A 15873-nucleotide genomic window follows, 5' to 3' on the forward strand; every position below is an offset into this window, starting at 1 on the left:
AATGTGGTGTTCCCTCTAAGCATAGCTGAAATAATAGATGTTTGGAGATATTGGACCTGGAGGCCTAACAAGGTTTTGTCCCCAGCCTAGTTTGGTCCCAGACGGGAATACTGCAGTGCATCAGAACCCACAACCAGCGATGGCGAGGTCAATCAGCCTACGCCAATGAGCCACATTAATCAGAGATACCACCCAGCCAAGCTTATTCCTGAATTCTCAGTACCTGTGGCAGCAGTAGCGTCCAGTGCACCATCAGGACATGAAATGGGGGCACCATGGGGGACCCAGTGCAGGGCTTTGTGACAGAGGCCCAGACAACCTGGTGCTCATTACAAGTTTAATTGTGTAGGAGGGATGTCTAAGAGGGATGTCTAGAAGAAAAAAAGACGCCTGAAGGGGGCATGTTTGAGATGTGCAAAATTATGCAGAGGACGGCTAGAGGGATGTTCTTTTCCCTCTTTTGCAACACTAAACCAGGCGAAAGCCACTAAAACTGAATGGTGGGAGAGTTAGAGCAGACAAAAGAAAATATTTCTTTACCCAGAGTTCAATTGATCTGTGAAACTCTCTGCCACAGGACATGGTGATGTCGCCTAGCACAGTTGCCTTTAAAAGAGGATGGAACAGATTTATGATGGAAATTTTCATCACACATGACAAACTATGATGGGTATATGCAACTATTTTTAGAAGTTGGCCAGATGCAAGGGAGTGGCAACAGGATACAGGTGTCTTGTATGCTTCCAAGGGCATCTGGTGGGCCACTGAGTTACAGCAAGCTGGACTAGATGGGCCTTTGGCCTGACCCAGCAGGGCTCTTCTTATGTTCTTATACTATATTGTATACCGAGGTCCCACCATATCTGCGGATCCCTTCTCCTGGATTCACTTATCCAAAGATGCAGGAGGGGCTCCCTTCACAAGGAAGAAGAGTAGATCAGTGACAGAACATTTCTTTTGAATGCAAGCATTTTCAGGTTCAATTCCTGGCTTCTCCAGCTAGAGCTAAGAAAGCCCCCCCCCCCACCTGAAACCTTCAAGAGCTGCTGCCAGTCGGTATAGGTTAGTGGGTCCCACTCCCAACCTTTAGGAGCCCACAGACCACTGTGGCAAAAATGAGAATCGCTGTAGACCACATGTATCCCCCCAACCCTGCCTCCTTGCAAAAAATGCAATTAAATTTGTAATAATTAGGATTTATTAGAAATTTTATAGAGAAGATTTGTGGGTTGCTGCTTTTGTGGCCAACTGCGGCTGCCACAAATAGAAGGTCTATTTTCCACCTTCTCTGGTTGTCCATGGGAGGATTCATTACTCACTTGGCGAGGTGCTGGAAGTGATCAAAGGTGATTTGTTTTTCCTGAGACCTCACAGACCCCTTCTTATGGTCTCGTAGACCACAGGTTGGGAGCCAGTGGTATAGGCAGTACTGCTCTATGTGCTGATGTGGTGTAAAGCAGCATCATTCCCACTCACACCAGTTAGTGCTACATGTACCAGTTTCAGGACGCAATCTTAACTGCGCCCTGTGCCAGCCTAAGTCCCTTGGGCCGGCATGAGAGGGTCGCAAACATGCCGTAAAGCACGTTTTTGCCTCCTTGAAGGGAAGCCAGGTCAGTGCTCCGAGAAGCGCCAGCCTGCTGAGGCTGACATAAGCCTCCGCACTGGCTTCCCCCAGCTCCTTGCGTCAGCTCGGATGAGCCGACGCAAGGACGAATGGTAGGTGTGGGAGAGGCAGGGAGGAGGAGGGAGGGAGGCGTTCCTGGGCAGGGAGAAGGTGGGCGGTGGGCAGCCCCGGGGTGGGCAGGCAGGGAGAGGGAAGCGGAGCTGGGATCCGTGGTTATGCCAGATCCCAACCCCCATTCCCGGGAAGGAGGTTCCAGAGGTGGCGCAAGTCCAAGGAGACCCATTGGGGCCAGCAGCCCTTACCCAGGGGTAAGGGGGAAAGTTTCCCCTTGCCTCTGGCTAAGCTGCTTCTGGCCATGATCCTGCATTGGATACTGCGCAAGCCTCTTGGCTTGCCTGTTCCAGCACAGGATAGGATTGCACTCTCAGTGTCAAAGCTGGCCAGTGCAATCCTAACTTGCGCTGGAACAGGGAGGCTGGCAGGCCTCCCCGTATCCATAGCAAGTTTCATGCTGCAAATGGCTTGGCCCAGAGCAAGGGGAATTTCTTCCCTTTACCTTGGGGGGAGCCACTGCAGCCTCGATGGGTCTACTCGAATCCGCACCACCTAAAGAAGTGGCGCAGATCTAAACAGAACCAAGCAGCCTGGAGCCACTGCATGCTGCCTGGAAATGGGGTCAGGATCTGGCATAACTGCTCGGTTCTGGCCCCACACCCCGCTCTCTAGATGCCAGCCTTGGGCCCGCCTGCTGCCTGCCCTCCCGCCACCCTGAAATGCCTCCTCCCCGCCTTCTCCCCACATCTGCCCCCCCCCCAGACTCCCATGTCAGCCTGTCTGGCTCAGACTTATCTTCTGTCCACGCATCAGAGGCTGGATGCAGCCTCTGTGGGCCAGCGCATGTCCCTGTGCTGGCCCATCTGGCACTCAAGCACTAAAGGCAGCTAGCGTGCCTGTATTGGCACGCTAGCAATGATTGCCAGGCTTGCCCCCCTATCAGCCGGCAGCAGGGCTTTGCTGCCAGCTGATTGGCTGGTTGGCCTTAGGGGGCGGGACGACTGAGCCCGATCTGGTGCGCAGGCACTAGACCTGGCTTAGTTCTGTTACTTTATGACATGTTTGCGACCTCCCAGGCCAGCACAAGGGACTTGTGCCGGCTGAGCACACCTTTAGGACTGCGCTCTCAGTTGCTCAGTTTGCATGCCAAGGGTGACAGGCCTGATCCCTTTACCTTGTCGCTATGTATCCAAACAAAACTTTTAAATCTTCAGCCTGACACGTATGGCTTCTAGTTCCTCTAAGCATTGTACGTTTTCAGATTTCTGTCCTTCAGTAATTTGATATTCAGTACATATTCCAACACATTTTATAAATTTCCATAAAGCAAAATGCATTTTTTTGCATAAACTTTCTCTTTTCGCACGCATAAAACAAAATAATTAGTAGTAAAATAGTAATGTAGCATTGTAAAATTGCCTAGTTAAGAAAACGTTAGATGGCGCAGAGGATGGACTGAAAAATTCATCCGAACGTTTCCAGGCGTTTCAGATTCAAATTTCAGATGTGAAGTGGAGACAAAAGATTAATGTCTTAAAACAATCCCGAACCCCTCCTAGTTGTGCATCTGGCTTGAAATTATTGAGGGGTGTAGATGGAGCCAGAGCCCCAGAGAGAACATATGGATCAAAATTAAATTGCTGGGATCAAACCTTCTATATTGAAATGCCTGATGCATCTGAAGAGCTTCAACAGAAGGTAATTGTAGCCAGTGGCCAGGATACCAAAGGCTATGTGTGATCTTGTATATATTTTTAGAGTCTTTTCACAGCTTAGCCTTTATACACACAAGACGCTCTTGGAATATCAGGTGAAATGATTTTTTGTTCTGTATGTCTGTAGGTTTGCATGGCCAACAATAATCTAACAATTTAACGTATCTGAGTGAGAAGATCTCGGAAGCTAAGCAGGGTCAGGCCTGGTTAGTACTTGAATGGGAGACTGCCTGGGAATACTGGGTGCTGTAGGCTTATACCATAGTCTTTTGAGACTGGAGGTTGCCAACCGAGTGAGAAGACCATGCTGGTGTCCAAGGATTAAAATCCATGTTGTTAGAAAAGTCCAACGTTTTGTTCTGTAACTTTTTTCAGAACTTTGTCAGGCAAACGAGACTAGATAGGACACATAGCTAGAGAGAAAGTCAGAAACAGCCATTAAAAAGCAGCATCCTTTTAAAGTTACAGAATGAAATGTTGGACTTTTTAACAAGATGGAGTATAATCCTTTGACAAAAGCATAGTCTTCTCACTTGGATATGTTAAATTGTTGAATTTTTTTGTTTTGTTTCTCCTTTCAGGTTGTTAATCCCCATTAATTTAACTGTTTCAGTTGTACTTACATGGTTTTAGTTATTATTTTATCCACTTCGGTATGCTGCATTTATATTTTTGGTTTCTTTAAAAAAAAAATCTATGTTGAACTATTTTTTATCATTGTGTATGTTGGGAATAATGTTAGAATCTCTCTGGGTATCTGCTCTCAGCAACCACCATTTGGATTTCCCTTCATTGCTTCAGATACTCAGCTTAGTTCTGGGACATTGTGGGGGGAAATGGCAACCACCACTGAAATATGGCAACCCATATAGGGGGATGCCATTTTTTTTTTCTCTGCAGTGCATGGGAGCAATACTTGATCCAGCATAATATGGGGAAATCCAAAGGCAGGAGACCTAGGAGCTGTTAAGAAAGGGAAGCACTTTCCCAGTGCAAATGGGAATGAACAGGACACATGAAGTTCTGAGACCAAATCCCATTCATACATCATTCCTTTTTGGCCTAACTGTATATAGGGCCTATTCGCTGGCAGAACAAGTGTTCCACCAGCAGAGACTTCCTTCTGGCAATTGTAAAAGGGTATCCGGCAATGTGCAAAGCTGCCAGAGTGCTGGTGGGGAGGCCCCAGCAGCCCTGTGTGTGGTGACAGACCGCTGCTGGCTTGCCAACCAGGTAACCTGGTGGGGGAGGAGGAAAGGGGCAGGAGGAGGGCAGAACAGGGGAAGACAGAACAGGGCAGGGAGGAGGGTGGATTGGGTATGGGAAGGAAGTGGGTTAGGCAGTAGTGACATCCACTGAATACTAACCCCCTTCCCAGTTCCTCTTCCCAAGACCCGGATCCATGTGGACCTCTGCCAGCAATTTTGCTGGCGCAAGTCTGAGTAGATTCATCTGTTTCTTGGAAGTTTATGCCTGGATAAGGGAACAAATGTTCCCTTACCCAGAGGAGACCTCTGGGATTGCCACCCACCCAAGATGTAGCACAAGCCATTTTGGCGAGGCTGCATTGGCAGGAAGAGAGCACAGGATCAGGCTGTTTGCTGTGCACTTGTGTCAGCACAGTGACAAAAAGTGAACCAAATGGAGGCAGCCTGGTTTAATTTCCACTCATTCTGAGATAAACACTTTCCTCCAATAACAGATCTGTGCTTGTGCTGATGTTTTGCAGATTCCTCTTCTTGCTCCAGTGCTTGAATAGGAGTCGTCCTCAGCCCTAGTGCAGAGATAACAGCAACCACTGATGTTGTTTTTCCTGTTCTCTGGAGAAGACTACATGTGACACAGCTGCAGCAAGTCAATGACTTGGAGATTGTGAACAGGGAGGTAAGGCTGTTGCCAATACCCTGTACCTTATCTTGAAGCTCATCACAGCATGCTACATTCCTATGCCAGTTGCCAAATATCACCGGCTTGCAAATACCATGTGACTGGTCTTGGGAGTCTTCCTCCAGCAACAGCGACCATCGCATCTGTTACAGCAGTGGTTCCCCTACTTCAGCTTCCACTTCTTTGGGTCAGAGGACTTTCAGAGATTAATCCAACAAGGTGAGAAGTAGCACTGTTCTCTTGCCTCCAAGATTAAGAGCTGATTTCTTCATTTGTTTGTTCATACTAGTATTTCCAAACTGTTTTCTGGCCAGGAGGACCTCTGAAGCAACTTACTTTAAAAGAATGCAAATCAATAACAATCTTGTTATTGAATCGAACTGTTCAGTGGTCATTGTCCAGGATTTGGATGGAAAACAAATGGATGTTGAAAAGCAACTGAAAACTTTTCAGCTGCGTATGTGCAGAGTTTCACTTTACATTCCAAGCCAGAGAAGAACTTACTGAGGAAATGGCATTCATAATACCTCTGAGATTTATGAGCTGGACCAATTAGGATCCCAACACAAGTAACTGTAAACTTCACGATGCAAATCTGTCTGAGCCTTGCATGAAACTTCTCACACTTCTGGGCCACTTTCACAAATGGGTTTTTGTGGGTGAGGCTTGACATGCACAGTTGCAGTTCTTGGAGGCTCTGCCACTCTAGATATATTCATAGGAGGGGTGGGGTGCCATGGGAAGTGGCATCACTAGGGTTTACATCACTCGATGCAGGAGACCAGCACATCACCCCCATGACGGACTTCTTCCAGAGTAACAAGAAGTCCTCTTTTTCCAGGTCACGGCCTCTTTTTTAGCCTCATATCCTGGAAGAGAATTTCATCGTCCTCCTTTTCCCTGTGAATGGGCCCTGCAGGCAGCACATAGCCTTCTTGTAATTAATAAATTATATGTAATATAGTTTTAAATTAAATAATACCGTATTTTTCGCTCTATAAGACGCACCTGACCATAAGACGCACCTAGTTTTTAGAGGAGGAAAACAGGAAAAAAAATATTCTGAACCAAATAGTGTAATAAAATATTTAATAAACTACTATAACAGAATAAAACTTGAACCATGTAAAGTGAACAGCAAAAGTGAGTCCAGTTCCAGTCCACAGATGCCAAGTAAATCAGTCCCATCAATCAGAGTTGCCAAATCAGAGTCCAGAGCCAATAAGCCAAATTACAGTCCAAGGTCAGGTTCCAGGTAGGTCAGTCAAATCCATCAGGGTATCCAAGTCCAGTCACAATCCACAGTCAGATTCCAAATTCAATAAAGTCAGTCTCCTCTCCAACCTGCATTCCTTCAAAACCCACAAACCCTTTCTGCCTCAGGTACTCCTTATATCCCTGAGAGCCCTATTGCCTTCCAGTGGCTGCAGCTGTGCAGCACACTCTGCTGGATGCCCAGGCCTTACCCTTAAAGGGGCCACTACTGACACCACATCTACCTCCTCACCAGTTCCCATACAATACAATACAAATGAACAAGTGGAAAGTCCAACTACAACTTGAATTCTCAAGACACAGCAAACCTCTGGATTTATGGTGAGAACCAAGCCTTACCTGGGGCTTGTGCAATAAGCAAACACTGGCATTCTGACCAAGGAGACAGTTTTTGCTTTGTGATGGCGGGGGGGGGGCTTACATTCAGATGCTGGATGAGGTGAGTGAAAGCGTCCCTCCCCTGCTGTGTGAGTGTGGGGGGGGGCAGAGCATCTGTGTGTGTAAGAGAAGGGGGCAGCCTGTGTGTGTGAGAGAGGGGGGGGAAGTCTTTGTGTTGCAGAGAAGTTGTGATGCTCCAGGCTTGGGGGGGGGAAGAGTCTGTGATGCTCTAGGCTTGGGGGGGAGCAAGAGTCTGATGCTCCAGGCTTGGGGGGGAAGAGAGAAGCTGTGATGCTCCAGCCTTGGGGGGGGAGAGAGAGAGGCTGTGATGGTCCAGGCTTGGGGGGGAGAGAGAGAGGCTGTGATGCTCCAGGCTTTGGGGGGGGAGAGAGGCTGTGATGCTCCAGGTTTGGGGGGCAGAAGAGAGAAGCTGTGATGCTCCAGGCTTTGGGGGGGGAGAGAGGCTGTGATGCTCCAGGTTTGGGGGGCAGAAGAGAGAAGCTGTGATGCTCCAGGCTTGGGGGGGAGAGAGGCTTTCCTGGGAGTAAGCCCCCCTGACTCTAATGGGACTTACTTCAGAGTAGGCATGCACAGGATTGGGCAGCGAGACTGCCACCCCACCCACGCTTTCCTGGGAGTGAGCCCCAGTGACTCTGAGACTTACTTCTGAGTAGACACGCGGGCTTGCGAGGCTCAGGCTCTGGTGGGCTGCGGCGCCTTGGAGCCCTGCTCATCGCCCTCGCACTCCGTCCGGCACTGCTACAGTCCGCGCAGGCGCTGAGGGAAGGCAGGAGCCCCCCCTGCCAGCTCAGCCTCTGACTGCCTGGGGAGGCCGAGCAGAGCGGGGCGGGGCCGGGGGCGGAGTGTTTTTTTTTTTTTTTTTTTTTTGCAGTATTCACTCCTTAAGACGCACACACTTTCCCCCCACTTTTTTGGGGGGGAAAAGTGCGTCTTATGGAGCGAAAAATAAGGTAAGTAATTAGCATTTGAATTAACCACCTGATTTCAATATATGAGGGTTTTTTGGCTTTTATTTTGTCGTTCATTTTTCTTGGATACCCTACTGCAGTGTTTCTCAAACTGTGAGTTGGGACCCACTAGGTGGGTCACAAGCCAATTTCAGGTGGGTCCCCATTCATCTCAAAATTTTATTTTTAACATATTAGACTTGATGCTACCACGGTATGTGACTGCATCTGGGGAAATGTTACAGGCCTGTATTTTTAACAAGCTACTATGTATATTCTTTCAACAATGACAGTAAATGGGACTTACTCCTGGGTAAGTGTGGGTAGGATTGCAGCCTAGGATTGCTAAACATGTTCCTGCTTGATGATATCACTTCTAGTCATGACATCACTTCCAGTGGGTTCTGACATATTCTCATTCTAAAAAGTGGGTCCCGGTGCTAAATGTGTGAGAACCACTGCCCTACTGAATCTGGCTATAGACCAGGGGTGGCCAAACTGCAGCTTGTGAGCCATTTGCAGCTCTTTGACATATAGTGCGTGGCTCATGGGCATAGGTTGACTGCGCTCCTTTTTGCATCACAATTAATATAAAAGGTAAATTAAAACAAATTTCAAGTTTTATAATTACGAAGACAAATATTAAAAATAGCTGTTGTTACCCATTTACCTTGCAATTTTTGAAACAAATACAAATTAACATTGAAAAACTACATGCAGGAATAAATATTAAGTACATGCGTTCCTTAGTATTTCTATAAAAGTTAGGTGACAACATGTGCACGTAAGAATAAAAACGTCTGCATGATATTTGTTCATGTCCTGCAGCTCTCAAACCTCCGAAGTTTATCGTATGGGGCTCTTATGATTGGCCACCCCTGCTATAGACTCCCAGACTCAAGAGATGTAGCTACAGATCAAAGGACTGGAATTTGACAAAGAATAACAAATACAAATATCTCAACATCAGAGTGCATACAAAGATGAAAACCAGACCAGGGCATGGGGTAACAGACATGCAAGCAAAACAGCTCTCCATTCATTCCCACGACTGGTCCAGTTTTGATTTTATTAGCAGGCACGACAGTTCTTTCTTGTAACCAAGCTGTGCATTGAGGCAAGCCAGCCAGCGCTACATCAGAGCAACACACGCTAAGACTCCAAGGCCCTTTGACAGCGTCAATTGCAGTCTTCGCCACCCAAGAAGCGGCAATCCATTCTCCTCCTTTAGCGAGTTCATTTCCGTATGTCAGTTACGGCTTTGTAACACACACCCATTACTGTTCTACTTAGACGGTGAATAGTTGAGGTGCATTATGCTACACCTGTTCGTCAAGAGATCCCTCAGAAGGCAAACTGCGCTATAAAACTTGACAGACCTGCATACCGCTCGAACTGTCAGGCTGTTTCCTCTGCATTATGCAATATTTTCTGCTTTACAGTCATTAAAGGCAATCATAAAGCAGCTGTTGCCAAGCAGCAGGCAGTCCAACGCCAACGGAAAGTGGGGGAACAATTATGGCAGTGCCGTTCGCTGCACCATCACGAAAGGTAGGGCAGCGCTTATGTTCCATATAAATCCTTCATCGCCAGGAAAAGGAATCCACCATTTCCAGGTCCAACCTTGTCACAGACAAATGCTCGAATCCATCAACACTACAGTCTGAACAGCCAAATTGGACCAGCTGCTTCATAGGCAAATGTCCCCATACAAGTGACTGGTGTGTGACTAGAGCAGTGATCATCAACCTATGGGTTCTGACCCCAATGGGATCATGAAGCCTCATTTTGGGGGCGGGGGGTTTGCAGCAACTTTTCAAGTCCTGTGCAAGAAAGAGCTTGGAACCAATCCAAGAATGGTACTGCCTTATCACAATTGAGAGTCCAATCCTATCCAACTTTCAAACACCGATGCAGTGATACCAATAGGGCATGCACTGTATCCTGTGGGGGGGAGGGGAGTCATAGAGGCCTCCTCAAGGTCAGGGAATGCTTTTTCCCCTACCTTAGGGCTTCATTTTGGCTGCATCAGCACGAGAAAGTTGGATAGGATTGGGCCCTGAGTTCCTGCATAGTCTCTTCTCTCTGCCTTGCCCTGCAGTTCCTAAGGATGACCCTGTTCAGGATGCTACCTCACATGTGAAGACACATGATGTAGGGGGAAACAGGGCAGGCGGGGTGGGTGTGGAAGCATCGGGTCCCAGGAGGAGGTGCGGGATCAGTGGTGGGTCTCCAATCTCATACTTTGTTTATTTGTTTGCTTGGGTTGTGGCACGAAAAAGGTTGAAGACCGTTAGACTAGAAGATGGGGGAAATTTGACTGGTCTCTAAAATTTGACCAAGGGAGGAAACTGTAGAGAAGCCAGAAAGATGTGACTGACACCTAGTGTGCATAGTTATACAACCCATGGATCAGCGACACCTAGTTCCTGGCTCTCTTCTTCTGCCACCTGATTCCTTCCTTCTTTTCTTCCTCCCTAGACTGAAACAGCAGCTGCTTAGTTAAGCCATTATTGCCCAATGTTGCATATACACAACAGGGACCAAATGAGTACACCTGTGGGCTGAGCAAAAAGTCTGGATGAACCAGGAGGGATTTCACCTAAGCTACCCACTTATCTGTCCATCTACCCTTTACCTGATTCACCATTGTCAGAGGTGGTGTTAGGGATTCACCAGATTCAGCCCTACTTGATGACCCATCCCCATCAGAGAGCCCAACATGCTGGGCTGAACCCTGGACGCTCAATACCAGTGGCAATGAAAGTGCTCAATACACCATCAAGCAGCACTGTGCCCAGGGCCATGAGCAACCTGGCACCAACAGTGACTATGGCTGGGTGACAGCATGAGGGTGGATGCTTCATTCATCACTCGTTCTTCATGCTTCACATGGGGTGAGCACGCTTCCCCTACCTATACTGGAATGATAGCTCTTATTTTGCTTAATCACGTTGGTAGGGGAAAAGTTAATACACAGATAGCACAACTTTAAATGAGGTATTAGAGCATGTGCTGAGGTGACCACCATGTGATTAAGCAAAACAGCCCCCAGTGTAGGTGGGGAAGAAGTAGGTGGGATGCTCACATTCATGGTGTGCTCACCTTTCATGTGAAAAGGGGGCAGGAAGCAAAGTCCTGTATCATCTGAAGCAGCCCAAAGGATATGACAGATCTAGGCAAAAGGATAAGATAAGCATGAGGGCTGTTCCATCTTGCACAGGTCTTCCACAGAGCACATGCCATTCACGTGCATGTATTGGGGCACTTCTCTAGGAAACAGAGAAAAGGTGATACCTCTTCTGATCAGGGGTATCGGGGGGGGGGGGAATTCAGGAAAAGTAGTAAGGCATAGTCAATACTAGCTAAAGTTCACTTGCCAGACTCACTGCAAATTTTATACCATTGATATATCTACCCCCTCACACTAAAGAGATGCTAAAGAGATACAAACAGGGGCCACTGGGGCCTGAGCTTTGCTTATTGGTGGCTCACCGAACTAAAATTTCAAAACTAACATGTTCATGAATAACAATAAACTAGGTCTCTAGATAGTCAGACATCAAATCGGAAATCAAACCAGATTCAAACCATATCCTAGCAGACAGATTATCTGGTCAGTCTCACGTGCATATTAATTACATCTATTCAAAAAAAAACCCAGTAAGTTTAGAATGCGCAGTGGGCCCTCCGTATCCATGTGGCTTTGGTTCCAGAACCCTACATGGATTCCATAATCTGCGGATGTTCAAGTCCACATGTATCATGCTGACAAAATGGTGTAAATTTGCATACATTACATAAATGTGCTTACATTGTGTAAATTTGCGCATGTTGGGTGCATTGCCTGAAGTTGCATAAATTGCCTAAAACATCCATTTTCCAGCTGATTTGGTACCAGCTGATTTTGTTTTAATTGAACTGAACCCCAGTGCATAATGAAGCATGACCTGTATTTTGGCCCCAAAGTGGGCTTGGAGTTCTAACTATACAGAATGTAAAAGGGATGTACTCCTTATTCTGCAGGCTTAAAATTTCATTAAGCAGGGCATCTATGTTCGCATGTATTTATTTGCACTAGGTCTTCACTGCATTACCGCATTCACTAATATCTAGAGAGGGTTACACATCCTTAAAAACAAAAATCATAGCAATTGATGAGCACACAGAACAGTCACAACAAATCTGAACACTTTGAAAGAGGGGAATAAAGCATACCGCAATCAATGTAAACAATATCAGTTCAATATTAGCTGCAGAGTTCAATGGGGGAAAAAAGCCATTAACAGCTACCAAAAGCAATTAGAAGCCATTAAAAGCCTCAGGGACCAGTAAGATTTCCACTTAAAGTACTCTCAGAGCAGCTCCTTGGTTTTGTCCCATCTATGGAACGTACTATGTACATGGATAGTGCTCTCGTTACATAAGTGTTGATACTCCCAGTAAGTGTCCAGAAAGGGAGTTCCACAAATAGGATGCCACAACAGAGAAGGTCTCTGGTTAGAACTCACCTAACCAGGGCTTCTGAGAGCTGGCATGAGTACAGGGCAAGAAACCTGATTGTCCACTTCCTAAATGTTCCTGCAAACCACATTTTTAAACAAGTTTTTTTTTTTTTTTAAATTGACAGTTGTAACTTAGCATGAGCAAGGCTGAGCTTCAGGTACCCCAATTTATTTTACTTTATTTTGTAATAAATTTATTTTGTGCTGTATAGTATAGTTTGTTTTGTCATGACCCAGGACCCTTGGATGCCAGGGCCCTGGGAGATTTTTCCCCCTCCACCCCCCTCTGCCCAAGCCTTCACTTAAGGTCACTGGAGGCTGGAACCCTAAAATAGCCTTTGAAGCAGATCAAGTTTCAGTAACATTCGGGGTGGGGGAGAATGATGAGATTGTCTTTTAAGAACTCTGAACCCAGACCATTTAGGGCTTTAAATGCTGAGACTGGCATCTATCCCTGAACCCAGATATACACTGGAAGCCTGTGTAGCTATTCAAAAATCTGATGTTCTGTGTTCAGAATGCCAGACTTCAAACACTTGTGATTCAGCTGAAGCTTCTCAACTGCCCTGAAGGACAAACCCTTGTAACTATATACAGGACAACTCCATTAGGACTAGATCATAGAAAAGCAGGGTAAGAAGGCCACAACCTCCTGTCTTCAGGCTTAGGAAAGATATTCCAATCTCTGTCTCCTTGCATTTTTCAGGTCTGCACTTTCAAATACTGGAAGCGTGTTTCATTTGCTGTTTGCACCTTTCAATATTTTTTATTTCAATGATTTATATCCTGCCTTTCCCTGTGTCTATATCTATAGCAATATCTAGTCTTTCTTATTTAGCTGCCTAGGTTTTATTGTTGCATCTAAACTTTAGGACACTGGTTCTCATACTTTTAGTACCAAGACCTACTTTTTAGAATGAGAACCTGTCAGGACGCACCAGAAGTGATGTCATGGCTGGCAGTGACATCATCCAGCAGGAAAAATTTTAACAATCCTAGGCTGCAATCCTACCGACACATACCCAGGAGTAAGTCCCATTGACTATCATTGTTAAAAGCATATACACAGTAACCTGTTAAAAGTACAGATCTGTAACATTTCCCCCAATGCAGTCACATCCCATGATAGCATCAAGTCTAATATATTAAAAATAAAATATTGAAATGAATGGGGACCCACCTGAAATTGGTTCGCGACCCACCTAGAGAGTTCCAACCCACAGTTTGAGAAACACTGCTTTAGGGGAATCTGCATCGAAGTAATTCAAGATAGCAACTAGTTGGGGGTGGGGTGCTCACAGAACTGCAGGAATTCAAGATCCCAAAGCAACCCATATCAAAGCGCAAGGGGGCATACAAAATGGAGGGAAATTGGGAGCCCATCCTTATTTTCATGAGGGATCTGAAGGCCTTAGGAATGGACCTCAACAAGTGGGAAACCCTGGCCTCTGAGCAGCCTGCTTGGAGGCAGGCTGTGCAACATGGCCTTTCCCAGTTTGAAGAGACACTTGGCCAACAGTCTGAGGTAAAGAGGCAAAGAAGGAAGGCCCATAGCCAGGGAGACAGACCAGGGACAGACTGCACTTGCTCCCGGTGTGGAAGGGATTGTCACTCCCGGATTGGCCTTTTCAGCCACACTAGACGCTGTGCCAGAACCACCTATCAGAGCGCGATACCAGAGTCTTTCGAGACTGAAGGTTGCCAATACTATTGTGCCAATCAACTTCCTGTATCAAACATTTCTTTTAAGTCTTCCTGCATGAAACTTCTTTTAACTTTCTTTCTACCTCGCTCGCTGTTCTCTGAATGAGACCCTGAGAAAGAGAATGGCATGTTGGCATCACACAGCCCTTAAGACAAGACATCTCGGCTGTGCAGCTGCTTCACAATTTGTCAGTGCTAACAAGCAGTTATATTTGACACTGAAGACAACTCAAAGCAGCACGGGAAAGAGACGTGTAAGGCGCTGTTTTCACATAGTCACTTTTCTTGCCCTAACTGTAGTTTAAGACCTGAGGGGGGATATGTGGGTTTCAAGAGAGTATAAGCTGATGGAAATCTCAGATATTTACTCCTAAAAAGTGTGCTGCTAGATGACTTATCTACTACCCATTATTGACTTACCAACCAACTTCTCCTGCAGAATCAAAATATTGAATACAGGCTTGCCCCTATATCCACGAGAATTCTTTCTGGAATCCATTCTGGAACACTCCCCCCCCCCCACTGCAGATACATGAAACAGTGGATACATGGAATTTGTCCCCCCATGCCCTGGACCCAAGGAGTCCAGGACCCTTCATGCTTTTATAACTTTAGAAGGCATTATGAGGACTAGGGAAGCATAAAAACATTACTTTTACTGAAAACCGGAAAGTGACTTTTTTTTTTTTTTTTTGCCTAAATGGTCCTTCTGAGCCCTGCAGAGGCTGCAGGTGGATGTGTGCATCCTCTGTAGGACTGAGAAATGCCTCCAGAGGATGGGGGGGCGGGGGAGCTGCATCCACGGATAATTGAAACAGCAGATACAGGATCTGTGGATACAGGGGCTCCCTATATACTTTATATAGCTTGTGCTTACATGAGGAAAATCCCATCTCACTGCAGGGGGAATTTAGGGTTAGATTTCTTTCAGATCCCTTGCAGATCCTTTTGGGCAACAGGTCCATGAATTCCAGCATGTGACTTGCATTCAAAGAACCATAGTGGAGCTTCATCGATGAAGCAATGGAGTCTTCTCATAACCCCTTCTTGTTGCAGCCCCTTGTTTTGGTTCAAAAGCTGTGCAGTACAGAAGGATTGGTTGAGTATTTGAAATAGTATTTGAAATATTGGGGATCAGCATAACCTCCCTGATATAAGCAGTATACTCTTACAAGTGGGTTCTTTGGATTCAACAATTGGACTGTCCACTGCATGCATCCAATGAAGAAGGCTCTAGGTTGCTGAAGATTCTGGGGGAAAGCTCTGCCCTGAGTCTCCGGTGGTGCCACACGCCCACTCCTTCTCGATACACTGGGTGAGACCACTGCCACCAGTACTGAAGGTTCAGAGGTCTGTTTAGCCAAGTGGGCCCTCTGATGGCTGTGAAACCTCAATCCTGATGCCTGACCCAACCAATCTCTGACACTCTCCCTGCAAGTTTACATTGCCAAAAAAAAAAAAAAAAAGAAGTTGGCCTTTCAGCATTTATTCTTTAACCAGAGGACTCTATTCACAGCCCAAGATTTTTAAAAAAACTTTAATTCTAATCCTAATTTTTTTTTTTTTTTTTTGGGGGGGGGGAACATTTTGAAACCAGAAGGGGCTCTACTTGCAGGGAGAGTGAAAAAAGCATGGCCTTTTTAAATCATTGGTGTCATAGTTAGTACATCCTTCTTTATTACTCTTTCTGTTTAAGGAGGTAGCCAACATTATTCCTTTATGGTGCATAAAAATCCCCCACTGAAATATATTACTCAAAA

Source organism: Tiliqua scincoides, chromosome 1, assembly GCF_035046505.1.
Source record: "Tiliqua scincoides isolate rTilSci1 chromosome 1, rTilSci1.hap2, whole genome shotgun sequence".
NCBI classification, from domain to species: Eukaryota; Metazoa; Chordata; class Lepidosauria; order Squamata; family Scincidae; genus Tiliqua; species Tiliqua scincoides.